Source organism: Anabrus simplex, chromosome 13 (genome assembly GCF_040414725.1).
Source record: "Anabrus simplex isolate iqAnaSimp1 chromosome 13, ASM4041472v1, whole genome shotgun sequence".
Taxonomy (NCBI): domain Eukaryota; kingdom Metazoa; phylum Arthropoda; class Insecta; order Orthoptera; family Tettigoniidae; genus Anabrus; species Anabrus simplex.
Genome location: NC_090277.1, coordinates 103,685,794 through 103,699,816, shown reverse-complemented (window position 1 = coordinate 103,699,816; position 14,023 = coordinate 103,685,794).

Sequence of the window (14,023 nt, the reverse complement as noted above, 5' to 3'; positions counted from 1 at the left end):
CTTACCACTATTTCCCATCAAATTTCATTAACACTTTCTGTAATTACAGCCGGGAAATATATAGCTAATGGGATTATACTGATGAAACTGCCACCTCATCAGTAATTTTCCAGGTTCACCATGGACAGATTTCTTAAAATAGGATCACGAAAATCCACCGTCCAAAAAAATCTGTTTACAAACTTCAACATGGCTCTTAAGCTTCTTATCAATTTCTTTCTTGTTCTTTTGCTGCACTAGAAGAGTTTATACTTTACCCCGGTAAAAGGTACTAGATTTCCATAAAATAACTAACGTACTAAAAATGATCATGAAGTACTAGATATAGTACTAAAGTACTAAAGGTGGCAACCCTGGCGATCGATATTCCCCATGTCGCGTTTCACAATGTTATTCAATGGAAAAATGCCTTGTTTCTACAAGCACTTGCTCTTGTATTTAGGGGAATCCCTGATGTACATGTTGGAATGATCATTCTTGAGCTCTCGCCACATTCTTAAATACGCACTTGAGAAAAACAGATAAATCATAAAGTAGTAGCCTATATATATAAGGCAAATATGAAATATATCTAAAAATCACAGAACGAACTTAAAATCCTCCAAACTTTCCATGTACCCCTGAATGAAAAAAAAAAAGCAGGTCTAGTGTAAAATAGCTGACGTTGGCAAGCGCGGTCGTTTATTTTATTGGAAACTATTGAACACTTGGAAGGGAGGGACTCTTCAGGATAGCCTATAATACGAATAACTAATTTATTTAATTATATTTATTGTTTCCAGTGACTGGGCGAACGGCAATCAGCGAAGCACATTAAATTATTTAGAAGATAAGTAGATTGTTTGCACTGTTGTGTTGGCAACATCGACAGCCTAACCAGGGGGAGGGAGTAAAGATTACAAAGCCAGAAGCGAGTAGCAAAGAGGCTATTCTCTTTGAAAGAGGCCAGTAGCCACATATTCTCTTTGAGTAGCCACCGGTAGCCACAGACAAGGATCATGTAAGAGAAGATACTGGCCACAGAGACAGAGTGTGTAGCGGGCAGCTCCCTGTATTCTGGCATAGCATCTTGCGTTTATATGTGTTCAAGGATACAAGTCAGTGATTACTCTATTAAAATAATATTGTTAGCGCATTGTCTGCTACATTGAGCGTCTTAGTACGGTTCTGCGTGATAGGCGGACTGGAGCAGAAAAGGACATCTTCAGCATTTTGTAAGTGAATGTTACTTTTGCCTGTGGGTTGTCACAGTTCACGGCCCTGGACTGCAATTTACGTTGTATTTTTATCCTGCTTTATAGCCGAAGGTTACGGCACCAGTTTCAGAAGTAGTGCTGTCAGCTCGCATTTTATCTAGAGCAAGAAAAACAGTTTAGATTTTCTAAAAATTAAAAATTAGGTTTGTTTCAGTTTATCCGATGTATTTTTTAAGGTCTCCGGAGACATCCAGGCTCATTTTAGTTTTTGGCCGGGGTTTTAAGGTCCGACGTCTTATCTGACACTGCCTGTTACCAAATACAGTAGTCTCTAGGGTACTGTATTTGCTGTTACGTTTGGTGAAATTTCGAATCGGAGATCGACCGTGAATATATCGGCTGCCTGGGTAGAAAGCCTGTAGCTAGGTCCCATTAAATTAGCAGTTTGTGAGGGACGGCTTAAGTGTTTAACAATTCGGGATTTAGAATACATTTATTGTTTGCCGTTTGTACGCAATAACCAAAAATTACGGTACCGGTACTTCTTTAAAAATTAAATTTAGCAAAACAGTGGACTTCCACAACACCAAAGCTTCCTTTTACCAAACCCATTTGCTCTTCCTGAATTTGATTTAGGCCTCGACAATATTGATTCGATTAAAAATAACGTTTAAAAACGTAAATTTAGCGAGTATTTCATAATACTGATCATCCCCAACCCGAAATAAGCCTACGATAACCTCCCATAAAAAAATGGCAAAAATGTAGGCCTAAGCCTAACGCCGTTTATGGAAAAACGTGCAGATCATAATATGTCATAAATATAGGTACCGTAACAAATCAACTACATTCACGCAAGGTTATAATATTTATAAAGCATAGAACCCTAAAAAGTGCAATTTCCTGTTTGAGTTTTGGATGTGGGGCAAGGGAAAGCAGCGCCACTCTCGTACACGGTGTGCAGACTTGGGGTCGCATGGATCACAGTTGTGATCCACAAGAATAACTTGCTTTAATGCAACAACCACCAGTGAAGTTTAGCAGACTACTGCGTTATCAGATACCAATAAACAGGAGCGAAAAAAACTAAACGGCTGGATCAGTATTGTGATCCGCGTACCACTGGAGTGTTAACTAGCAGGCCTTTTGCAGATGATGTTATTCTGTACAGAGTACCTAATAAATAAGTTACAAGATTGTGAGCAATTGCAAAATGACCTCGATAATATTGTGAGATGGACAGTAAGCAATGGTATGATGATAACGGGGATAAAAGTCAGGTTGTGAGTTTCACAAATAGGAAAAGTTCTCTCAATTTTAATTACTGCATTGATGGGGTGAAAGTTCCCTTTGGGATCATTGAAAATACCTAGGTATTAATATAAGGAAAGATCTTCATTGGGGTAATCACATAAATATGATTGTAAATAAAGGGTACAGATCTCTGCACACGGTTATGAGGGTATTTAGGGGTTGTAGTAAGGATGTACAGGAGAGAGCATATTTGTCTGGTGAGACTCCAACTAGAGTATGGTTCTAGTTTATGGGACCCCTCATCAGGATTACTTGATTCAGGAACTGGAAAAAATCCAAAGAAAAGCAGCTCGATTTGTTCTGGGCGATTTCCGACAAAATAGTAGCATTACAAAAATGTTGCAAAGTTTGGGCACGGAAGACTTGGGAGAAAGGAGACGAGCTGCTCGACTAAGTGGTATATTACAAGTAACAACTCTCATTATTGTTCCATATTGAAGATGACGTTAGGCATATATCAAGGATAATTTAATAAAAAATCACCTATTAAATACTTTCAATGTAGATAATAACCACATCAAACGTGGAAAGTATTGGATGGGTGGTTTTTTATTAAATTATCCTTGATATATGCCTAAGTGGTATATTCCGAGCTGTCAGTGGAGAGATGGCGTGGGAGGACATCAGTAGGCGAATAAGTTTGTGTACTGTCTTTAAAAGTAGGAAAGATCACAATATGATGATGAAGTTGGAATTCAAGAGGACAAATTGGGCCCAAATATTTGTTTATAGGAAGGGGAGTTAGGGATTGGAATAACTTACCAAGTGAGATGTTCAATAAATTTCCAATTTCTTTGCTGTCATTTAAGAAAAGGCTAGGAAAACAATAGATAGGGAATCTGCCACCTGGGCGACTGCCCTAAATGCAGATCAGTAGTGACTGATTGATAGGAGAGATCCTTCCTTTAAGATTGCTAGAAACCCACCATCCCGCCCCAAGAAGTATTGTTACTTATATAGCAGAATTAAAACCGAGACTGTAAATGAGCTGAATGAGACCAATTGGCCAGCCAATGTTTGCGATGTGTTCCTATTCGCCGGACAAGCTTTGTATTGTCTCCGACAGTGCTCGAATCGTGTGGAAGTACAGGGCTGCCATATTCACTAAACCATATCCAGACCAATGGTTTTGTCACTAACCTACCCTAACTTATTCAGACCAATGGTGGTGTCACGTGGGATACTAGAGACCAAAGAGCCGCTTCATACTTATAACCTGGGGGCTTATGCCCCCAGACCCCCTTTGCTTGACCCCAGGCCAATGGTCTAGTACTAGTAGGACCTAACCTATCCAACCCAATGATCTCGTCACTCCCCGGACCTAACCAATCCAGCCCATTGGTCTTGTCACTAAGAAAGCATACGTTGGCAAGCCTGCCGAGTGTTATGTGACGTCACCCGACCCGCGCCATGTTGGATCTCTAAGCTCACTTTCGCACACCAGATACAGAAGTTTAACCGGAAAAGCTCTCTTGCCCAGGTGAAAGTTTTGTCTCAAGCCAGTTCTGCATGCTGTAGAATGTGTCCACAGTATCCCTGCATGTCATAAGAGGCGACTCGGAGTGCAATGGCTGTTGGCTTGGGAGTGCAGGTTGGCAACCATGGGATCCTAGCTGAGCATGGCATTGTTCCCACTTATGCCACTCTCGTCATTTTCATCCTTTCTCACTGACCTCCCTTGGTCAAATCTTTTTCTCTTCTGACCCCGGTGCTAGTAGGTTTGTGAGACCTTGGGAGTCTTAAATTTTCACGCCCTTCATAGCCCATGCGATACTTTCGTTCCTGCTACTGTCGGATCTCTTCTATTTTCACTGTGATTACAGTAGTGTTGCTCAGCTGTACTTTCTTTTCAAAATATAATCGGAGGTGCTTCCATTCCTGGTGTACATATTTAGAAAAGAAAACCACAGAAAAATTATGCTTAGCAAAACAGTACCCTAAGTAGCAGGGTGGAGAATTCCCAGGTTGCGCCATCTTTCAATAAGAAACATTCTTACTTATGGACAATTTTCTGTTGTTATTGGCCGACAAAGATTCCTATAGTCTCTGAGAGAGGTCACATCGTGCCCAGCCATCTGGGCTTCGATGATCTGTAAAAATAAAGTGTCCAGACCCATGACGTATACTGGTCTGGAAGTGTGGGTTACCGCACAGCTTAGTATTACACAAAATATTGAATTAATTTTTTTAAATCTTATCTATATATGTGAAGTTCAGACGTCTGGTTAGGGATGAAAATTCTTTGATGATTTCATCATTCAAGTTGTACAAATTTCTATAAAATAATTTTCCGCCTTGTCAATACTTTATACGCTTTATTCTATTTAATTATCGTACATGTACGTGTTTCGAGAGCCTCTGCTCTCTTCCTCAGCGGTGCCAAATACTAATTATCTTAGGACTATGGTTCATTGGTATCATATTTCAATTATATATTAAAATATATGAATTTTAAATTAGTTACAATATTACTCTAAGTTTTTCTTTTGCCCATTTACATTGTTATTTGTCACATATTTTACCAGAATTTTACCTATCATAAATGATAAAATCTAATTAAATTAATCTCTCTATGTTAATTTATGTCCTTATTAATATCTGAAAATAGTAACTCTTTCTTCATCTTCTATAAAATCTATAAAATTAGTCTATCCTGAATTATAATAATTTACAAAAAGCCACTTTGTAAATTAAATTAATAAACTACATTTATGAAGTTAGTCATTTTTTAAAAATATTTCTTCTCTCTTCTTTCTTAAAAATATTTCTTCTCTCTTCTTTCTTAACGTCTGCTTCAATTTTCTAGTCTTCTTGTAAATCAGAATTTTCTCCTCTTACTCTCTTCCAATTCTTCATTCCTTTAATTTATCCGCAAATTGAAATGTGATGTTTGTCTGAACCCAAACAATATGTCCTCCTTCCCTCCTTGTTGCTACTTTGCTATTGGTTGCGCGATGATCTGCTTGTTGTTTCTAACCGTCAAATTCCTTAAATGAACAAATACAGTTCTTCTTGTTAAATTTTAACCTTGCTTTCAATATATACTTGTGTTGGTTTGACAGCAGAGAGTCTCTCACAATCCCGTAACTTACTTGTTGTATCTTCGTCACTATCACTGCTTTCCAGTTAATTTTCTTGCAGCCTAAGGCCAGGACTTCACTAGTTGTAATTATAGGGTCTTTCTTATAAACCCAGACCATCCAGCGGTGTTTCTACTCTCCGAGACCTAAGCAGCTGTACAGGAGGCGGGCGCATAATTCTTCACTTGGAAGGAGCGTGCCTGTGTTCAACCTAGCGTCAATAGCCAGTCTGAATCTTGGCCGTTAACATAATGAGACAGTTATCATTGCAACACTATATTTTAGCATGTCAAATTTATTTTAGGTATGAGTCGGCTCGACAGGTATGAGACGCACTTGTTCAACAATTTTTGGTGAAGTCCCTCCTTTACAAGCACAGATTCACGTAATTGTAAATAAATTTGAAACTACTGGATCAGTGCTCAATAAAAAACATGCACCCACAGGAACAGTTATAACAGAGGAAAAGCTAGACGACATTGGTGTGATTCTTGAACGGTCACAGAATAAATCACTCAGAAAATTAGCTCTAGTAGGGGTTTTGGTTTCTTCTGCACACAGAGCTACTAAGCTGCTGCACATCAAATCACACAAATTTACATGAGCCCATTGGTGAAAACCTGCCGATCCGGCCACAAGAATGAGATATTGTGAGTGGTATCTTGCATCACTGAATGATCGTTTATTCGACCCACGGCTTGTGTTCTTTTCGGATGAGGCCAGGTTTCATCTTAATGGTCATATGAACAGTTAAAGTCTCTTAGTGCATTGGCACTGCCGGTGGCTACAATTAGCCTATGCAGTGGCCTCCACGGTATGCACTGGCCAGCGTCTTGGTAGGTGTGCTAGGTACCAACTGATGAGCCCAGCCTAGCACACGAGGGCGAAACGCTGGCAACCAGGAATGAGTTTGCTGGAAAATTTGTAATGTGCAATAACGGACCATTTATATTGGTATTAACAGTTATAACTCTCGCTATTGGTGTGCAGGAAATCTTAATGGTGTTTATGAAGTCCCTCATTATGAAGGATGATGCTCCCAGCTTCTTTTATAAGGTAAGACTATATAAGATTGTATACACATTTAAAACAGGCGTCTGTGCGACGTAAGTTGGGCTGAGGTAGCTGCTGAAGTGCAGAGTACAGACACCGTGCGCTCAGTCTGGTTTATAAGAAAGATCCTGTATCTGCTGTTTTGAGCCGTATATTATTGTCTTGATTTTACTGCAAAAGGATTGTTCCACTTGCTGTAGAATTATCGCAGATGAAAGCGGTAGTTTACTGCTCCTCTCGGCTCTAGTCCGGCTCCACTTGCAGTTCTGTGCAGTTTGTGTATGAGTAGTATGTACCAAATGAAGTAATACAGTAATAAATAAACAAACAATACAAATGTAATATAAGAAAGAATACAGATATTAATATTGTAAGTCAATAGTTTATTAAAAATAACTACAGTAAACTTACGGAAATTTTATAGATGACATTGGTTTGCCATGGTCGATTGCATTGAAGGAAATTGTGGATACACCTATATATTAGGAATCGTGGTGGCACGGTTGCTGTGATACATCACAAACTTAGTAAGTATACTGAAACATTTTCTGAGCACTCCTGAATGTCCGAGAGTTACTTTGATTATCTTCTGTCTGTGCAGGCACTCTGAAGAAAATGAATAACGAGACGAGGGAACGTGTAGAAAAATTGCCGGTTACATTTAGGTGACTTTGTTTCGTATAGGTAGACAATTACATTCAACTTTCTTTTCCAGTATTATACAGTACTGGATTCTTCTCAGCTTCAGTTATTACGACGTCGCTATCAAGCTCAGGCCCCACTGACACTTAAATCATGTTACGAAGCACCATACGCTTTGCAAGGCAAGTGAACACTGCATAGCGTTCACAACTGCTGGCTGTTGAGCCGGAACACGAACAGTAAACTACTGTAAAAAAAATGGAACCCAGCATATTCCCTGGCAGTAAGAGCTTGACACTGCCACCGTAATTCTCCTAGCCGCAGTAAAATACTGCAAATGTAGTCACCTATGTTGTTTTGTGTGTGTTCCATTTTCAGGCAGTAAATAACAGCTCAAAACAGCAGATATACCACCTGTGGGTGGGGGATGAAGACAAAGAATACACCCACGCTAGCCCCTGCCTGTTGTAAGTGGTGACCAAGGGATGCTGAACTTTGAAACGTGAGATTATCTGTGGAGGAATGCCACTAGTTGACTTTTCTTACAAGTAGTACCACTGTGAGGAATACCACGGGCCTGTGGGCGGCTCACTATGGATTTTCAGTACATGTGTGTATTATCCACCACTATGACGGAGGCTCCCCTCTGTCCAGGTTCAGTTGGAACACCCCAAGGAGGGAAAAAAGAGTATCCTCACTGGGGTGTTTCAGCATCTGGTTGTGGACATCATAGGTCTGCGTTTCAAGGAACACCCCGGGTGTTGGTGTTGCCTGTGATTAGTACCCACTATGGGGAATGAACGTTGCTCATGTCTGCAGGATTTACCTCCATATTGCCCTGCACATGTTCCCCGGGTGCTTCTAAGCGAGCAACAACACATCGGTGGCCAAACTATCAACAGTCGTCGATCTCCTGGCCAAATGGACTCGGAGAGAACTTCTGCAAATGGTCCTTCTCAGGACCAACCTGCAAAGATACTAGGACCTTCTTTACGAATATGCCAAATAAACATCGAAGGCTTATCCAGATCGAAGAGTGAACATCTTTCCAGAATCCTTCTTGAAAACAACATCGATTTAGTGACCATTCAAGAAACTCATACTGCGAGTGAGGAACAGCTAAGATCGAGAGGAAAAATTGCTCGTTATATCGCTATTGGGGCAGCAACCTATGCTCGTTCGAATCTACGAGATGTTCGGCTCATTTCAGCAACGGTGACTGACGATGTTCACGTGGTAACTGTTGACATACCGGGCACCAAAGTGGTAAATGTGTATAAACCACCATCTGTGGCTTGGTCAAATGAAGTGCTCCTCACCCAGAATCATCCAGCAATATATGTCGGAGTTTTCAATAGTCATCATCCGAACTGGAAATATGATGATACAGATGAATGTGGCTCTCAACTAGTCATGTGGGCTGAAGCTAATAATCTACACTTGGTTTTTGATGTGAAAGATAGAGGATCCTTTAAGTCAGCCCATTGGAAGAGAGAATATAATCCTGATCTTTGCTTTGTCACTGAAGATGTAAATGCCTACTACAAGGAAAGTAACGAAAAACTTTCCCCACAGTCAACACAGACCTGTCATGATAACTACAGGAATTCAAATACCTTTGGTTAAAAGCACACCTTGACCACGCTGGAATTTCAATAAAGCCAAGTGGAATTGCTTTTCAGAAAATCTTGACAAATGTGTCCGATTCATACCGCCTATTCAGTCTAACTACGAACGTTTTACTGGACTTATTATCTCAATTGCCAAGAAATATATTCCAAGAGGGCTGCAGAAAGAGTATATCCCTGGATGGAATGAAACTTGTGAGACACTCTATGAGGAGTATTTACAGCATGGAGATCCTGAAATAGCAAGTGCTCTGTTACAGAGTTTAGATGAATCTCGCCAGCAGAAGTGGAACAATACGGTTGAGACTATGGACTTCAAAAAGTCCAGCAGAAAAGCCTGGAGTCTTCTCAGGAAACTTACTGGAAACAGAACCTGCCACAAGAGAAATGATTGCATCACTCCCAACCTAGTAGCTGAACATATTCTTAATATGTCACGAGCGCCCTCTGATAAGAAACACACCGTCCAAGTAAAGAAGTTGCTCAAACAACAGAAAAGTAACTTGCAGGAGAACTCTATATACTCAGAACCATTTTCACATCTGGAAGTAGATACTGCTATTGAAATTCTGAAACCTGGTAAAGCTGCTGGCTTTGATGGGATATTTCCTGAATTTCTGATACATAGTGGTCCAAATACAAGGCTCTGGTTGGCTAAATTCTACTCTAATATCTTATCGTCTGGACATCTGCCATATGAATTCCGTTCAAGCAAGATCATTGCAATTCTGAAACCTGGTAAACCAGAAGACCAAGTCGATAGCTACCGGCCAATAAAATTGCTGAGTGTTTGCTATAAACTCCTTGAGAGATTTGTGTACAATAGGATTAGTTCGGCCATTAATGAAGTGATCCCAGTAGAGCAAGCTGGATTCAGGCAGAACCGAAGCTGTGTTGACCAGGTGCTAAGCACTAACAACTCACATTGAGGCTGGTTTTTAAAGGGGTACTAAAACATCTGCAGTCTTTGTAGATCTAAAGGATGCATATGATACTGTGTGGAGGCAAGGATTGATGTTGAAGCTGCAGCGAGTTATCTCTTGCAAAACTGTAATCACACTGATCAACGATATGCTAACCAAAAGGCTCTTCTGTGTCGTCAGTATGATATTAGTCGTCTTAAGAAACTAAAATACGGCATTCCCCAGGGATCAGTATTGGCACCTCTTCTATTCAATCTGCACATATCGGATATTCCTGAGACAAAATTAGTAAAATTCTCTTATGCAGACGACCTAGCCATTGCCATTCAACATCCAGATTTCAGCCATGCCGAGACCATCCTGGCATCTCACCTGAATACACTTAGCTCTTGCTTCCGAAACTGGAGACTACAACCCAGCATGAATAAGACAGAATCTGCTTGCTTTCATCTCCACAACAAGTTGGCTAATACAAAACTCCAAGTATGCTTCAATGGCCCAGTGCTAAAGCACAATCCTAATCCGAAGTACCTCGGGGTAACACTTGACCGAACCCTATCTTATAGAAAGCATCTTGAAAACCTCGGATCTAAGTTGAGATCACGTAATAATATTCTATTTAAACTGTGTGGAACTTCATGGGGTGCTTCAGCGGATACATTACGACATACTGCGCTTGGCCTGATGTATTCTGCAGCTGAATACTGCTCTTCAGTATGGCTTAACAGTTGCAACGTGAAGAAAGTCGATGTACAACTTGACACCACCATGCGTATCATCTCTGGTACTCTGAAGCCTACTGCAATGAACTGGCTGCCAGTCCTGTCCCACATTGCTCCACCAAGCCTGCGACGTTCAAGAGCCCTTGTTCAAGAATATGATGAGATCATGTCCAATCCAACTCTACCCATCCACAGGGATGTTGCAGGTCTCTGGAGACAAAGGCTGAAATCCCATAAGCCAACAATGCAAACAGCTAAGAATGTAATGGAGGCTGGTTTCAATTTAAAAGAGGAATGGAAAGAGCAATGGATTCGTACAGCTCCGGAGTGGCCAAGCCTCTTTAATCCAAACCACGCCCCAGCTGGTTTCAGTTTGCCAAGAAGAACGTGGTCATCGCTAAACAGGTTTCGCAGTAACTGTGGAAGATCTGCATTCTCCCTTCACCAGTGGGGCTTCAGGGACTCTCCAGCATGTGACTGTGGTGCATTGGTCCAGACCATGCATCATATAATGGACGAATGCCCTCTGTGTGCTTATGGTGGAGACCGGAAAGACTTTGCTAATGTCTCAGTATCCCTAGTGCAGTGGATAAATAATTTAGATATCCCTGTGTAATTGTTCCCTACTTAGTACCATGTATTCTTTGCAGGTTTTTCTTTTGTATAATATTGTATATACTTGTCCATCATGTAAATTCCATATGCTTAATAATAATAATAATACCCACTATGTGAAGAATACCATGAGATAGTACAGGTTTTTGTTGCCTATGACTGGCGCCATTATGTGAGAAACAAATTTTCAAGTTTATAAGTATCTTAACAGAAATAAACGTACATTTTTGTACTTTTCCAAACAGAGATAAACATGAATGGTTATACTTTTCTAAATATTTGAGTGTGATTCGATAGTTTCTGATGATGTTCACTTTTAAGACCTATTACACTGTCAGAGCAGGGGGAGAGGTGATGATCCCATGTGACGGATAGTGTAGGGGTCCTAACCAGCTTGCCGGCGGACTTGAGCAAATTAAAATAGCTTTCGTGTTCCAAATACACAACGCCCTATGGATGGGGTACACAGACGAAGAATACATACACTATATCCCCTGCTTGTCGTAAGAAGCGACCAACGGATGCAGAATTTTGAACCATGAGATCACCTGTGATTAGTACCATCACATGAGGAATGCCAGGAGTCTACTTTTCTTGCGACTGGTGTCACTGTGAGGAATACCATGCGCCTGTGGGTGGATCTCTAGGGGTATCCGTATGCAGTGTGTTGGGTATTCAGCCCGAAGGCTGGTTTGATCCTCCACAGTTCCACCAACAGCTGTCATAGATAGCCTCGGTGTCACTGAAAAGGCATACTAGGAAAATGAGGAGTGAGGTATTTTCCTGTTGCTTTCCTCACTGAGCCAGAAGTTGCTATTACATATCAATATGCCAAGCCCACTGAAATGCATGCACCAACTGACCCTATGAGTGATATTTTCACACCGTTCATAACAGGGACTGGCTGCACCGTATATAGTATCCGCAACTATAATGGAGGCTCACCCTGTCCAGATTCCACTGAACATCCCATGGAGATAAGAAGAGGCTATGGTAGCTGCTGTGTTTCAGCATCTGGTTATGGATATCATGTGTCTGCGTTCCGAGAAACACCATCGGTGTGGACATTGCCTGTGATTAGTACCACTATGTGAGGAACACCATGAGTTTGCATCACCTATAAGTGGCGCCATTATGTGAGAAACACCATAGGTCTGCGTTATACATTTACTTGTGATCCTCCTGTGGGTGTGGGTGGTAAAATAACACCCACGGTATTCCCTGCCTGTCATAAGATGTGACTCATAGGGCCCCAAAGGCTCTGAAATTTGGAGCGTGGTTTGGAAACCACAGGGCCCGTAGCTGAGTCTTGGCATTGCTTCCACTTATATGTACCAGGCTTCTCACTATCATCTAATATCCAACCTCCCTTGAACAAATCTTTTTCTTTTCCGACCCGGACGGTATTAGGTTCCCGAGGCCTGTGGAGTCTTTCATTTTCATGCCCTTCGTGGTCCTTGTCTTTTTTTCGGCCGATATTTTCATTTTTCGAAATGTTGGATCCTTTTTGTTTTTCCTCTCTGATTAGTGTTATGTAGAGGATGGTTGCCTAGTTGTACTTCCTCTTAAAACAATAATCAACACCACCATTACCTGTTAGTAGTACCACAATATGCGGAACATCGTAAGTCTACGTTAATTGTGATTAGTATCGCTACACGAGAAATACTATAGTTCTGCTTTACCAGCGATAACGACCTTGGCCTTGATTTTGGACGCCGTTAATCAACGAGCATCCTCGATTCAGGGATTGTGCTTGGAAGTAGCCCCTTGGTTAGAATATAGGTGCCATTGTTTTGATTTCATAACCACCGAGCTCGATAGCTGTAGTCGCTTATCCAGTATCCAGTATTCGAGAGATAGTGGGTTCGAACCCCACTGTCGGCAGCCTTGAAGAGGATTTCCCATTTTCACACCAAGCAAATGCCGGGGTTGTACCTTAATTAAGGCCAGGGTCGCTTCCTTCCCACTTCTAGTCCTTTGCCGTCCTATCGTCGTCATAAGACCTATCTGCGTCGGTGCGACGTAAAGCTACTTGTAAAAAAAAAAAAAAAAAGTCATGAGTTCATAAAAATGAAAACCTACAACCTGTTTTCCAGGCATTGACCGGGTCAGGGATGGAATGAAAGAAGCCCCATCTTGCGGCCAGGATAGGAATTGTGCCGGCTGCCGAAGCCTGTCGCACTCCTCTGGGGTAATGATTAATGACTGACAGGTGAAACGAAATCATACTGGAGAGTGTTGCTAGAATGAAAGATGACAGAAAACCGGAGTACCCGGAAAAAAATCTATCCCGCTTCCGCTTTGTCCAGCACAAATCTCACATGTAGTGGCCGGGATTTGAACCACGGAACCAGCCTGAGCCACGGAGAATTCCATGAGTTCATAATCATTGTTCACTGTAATATTTTTTAATAACTAGTCAGTGGATTGATTTTGGAATTATTTTTTAACTTTCAGTATTCTGAGTTGGATCTGCTGATTATTTTAGATTTATATTTATACTGTTTATAATTCCATTTCACTTTTGTTTGCTTCTACATCCTTGTAGGAAGACACTGCAGTGTCTGCTGTTATAGGAGTAATATCATTATATTTTTATACGTAGATCTGCTGAAATGAAATGCAATATTTCAGGTTTAGTAGGCCTATACTCTTAGTTCTTTGGAATCGATGATGATGATGATAATAATAATGCATAACCTCTGGAAAGGCTTGATGACCTGATGAGGATGAAATGAATGGCGAGCACGTCATAAACACCCAGTTCCCAAGCGAGAGGAATTAAGGGTAGGCCCTACGAGGATTTGATTCTGAGAACTGAACCGGACCCATCGCACCAAAGGCAAA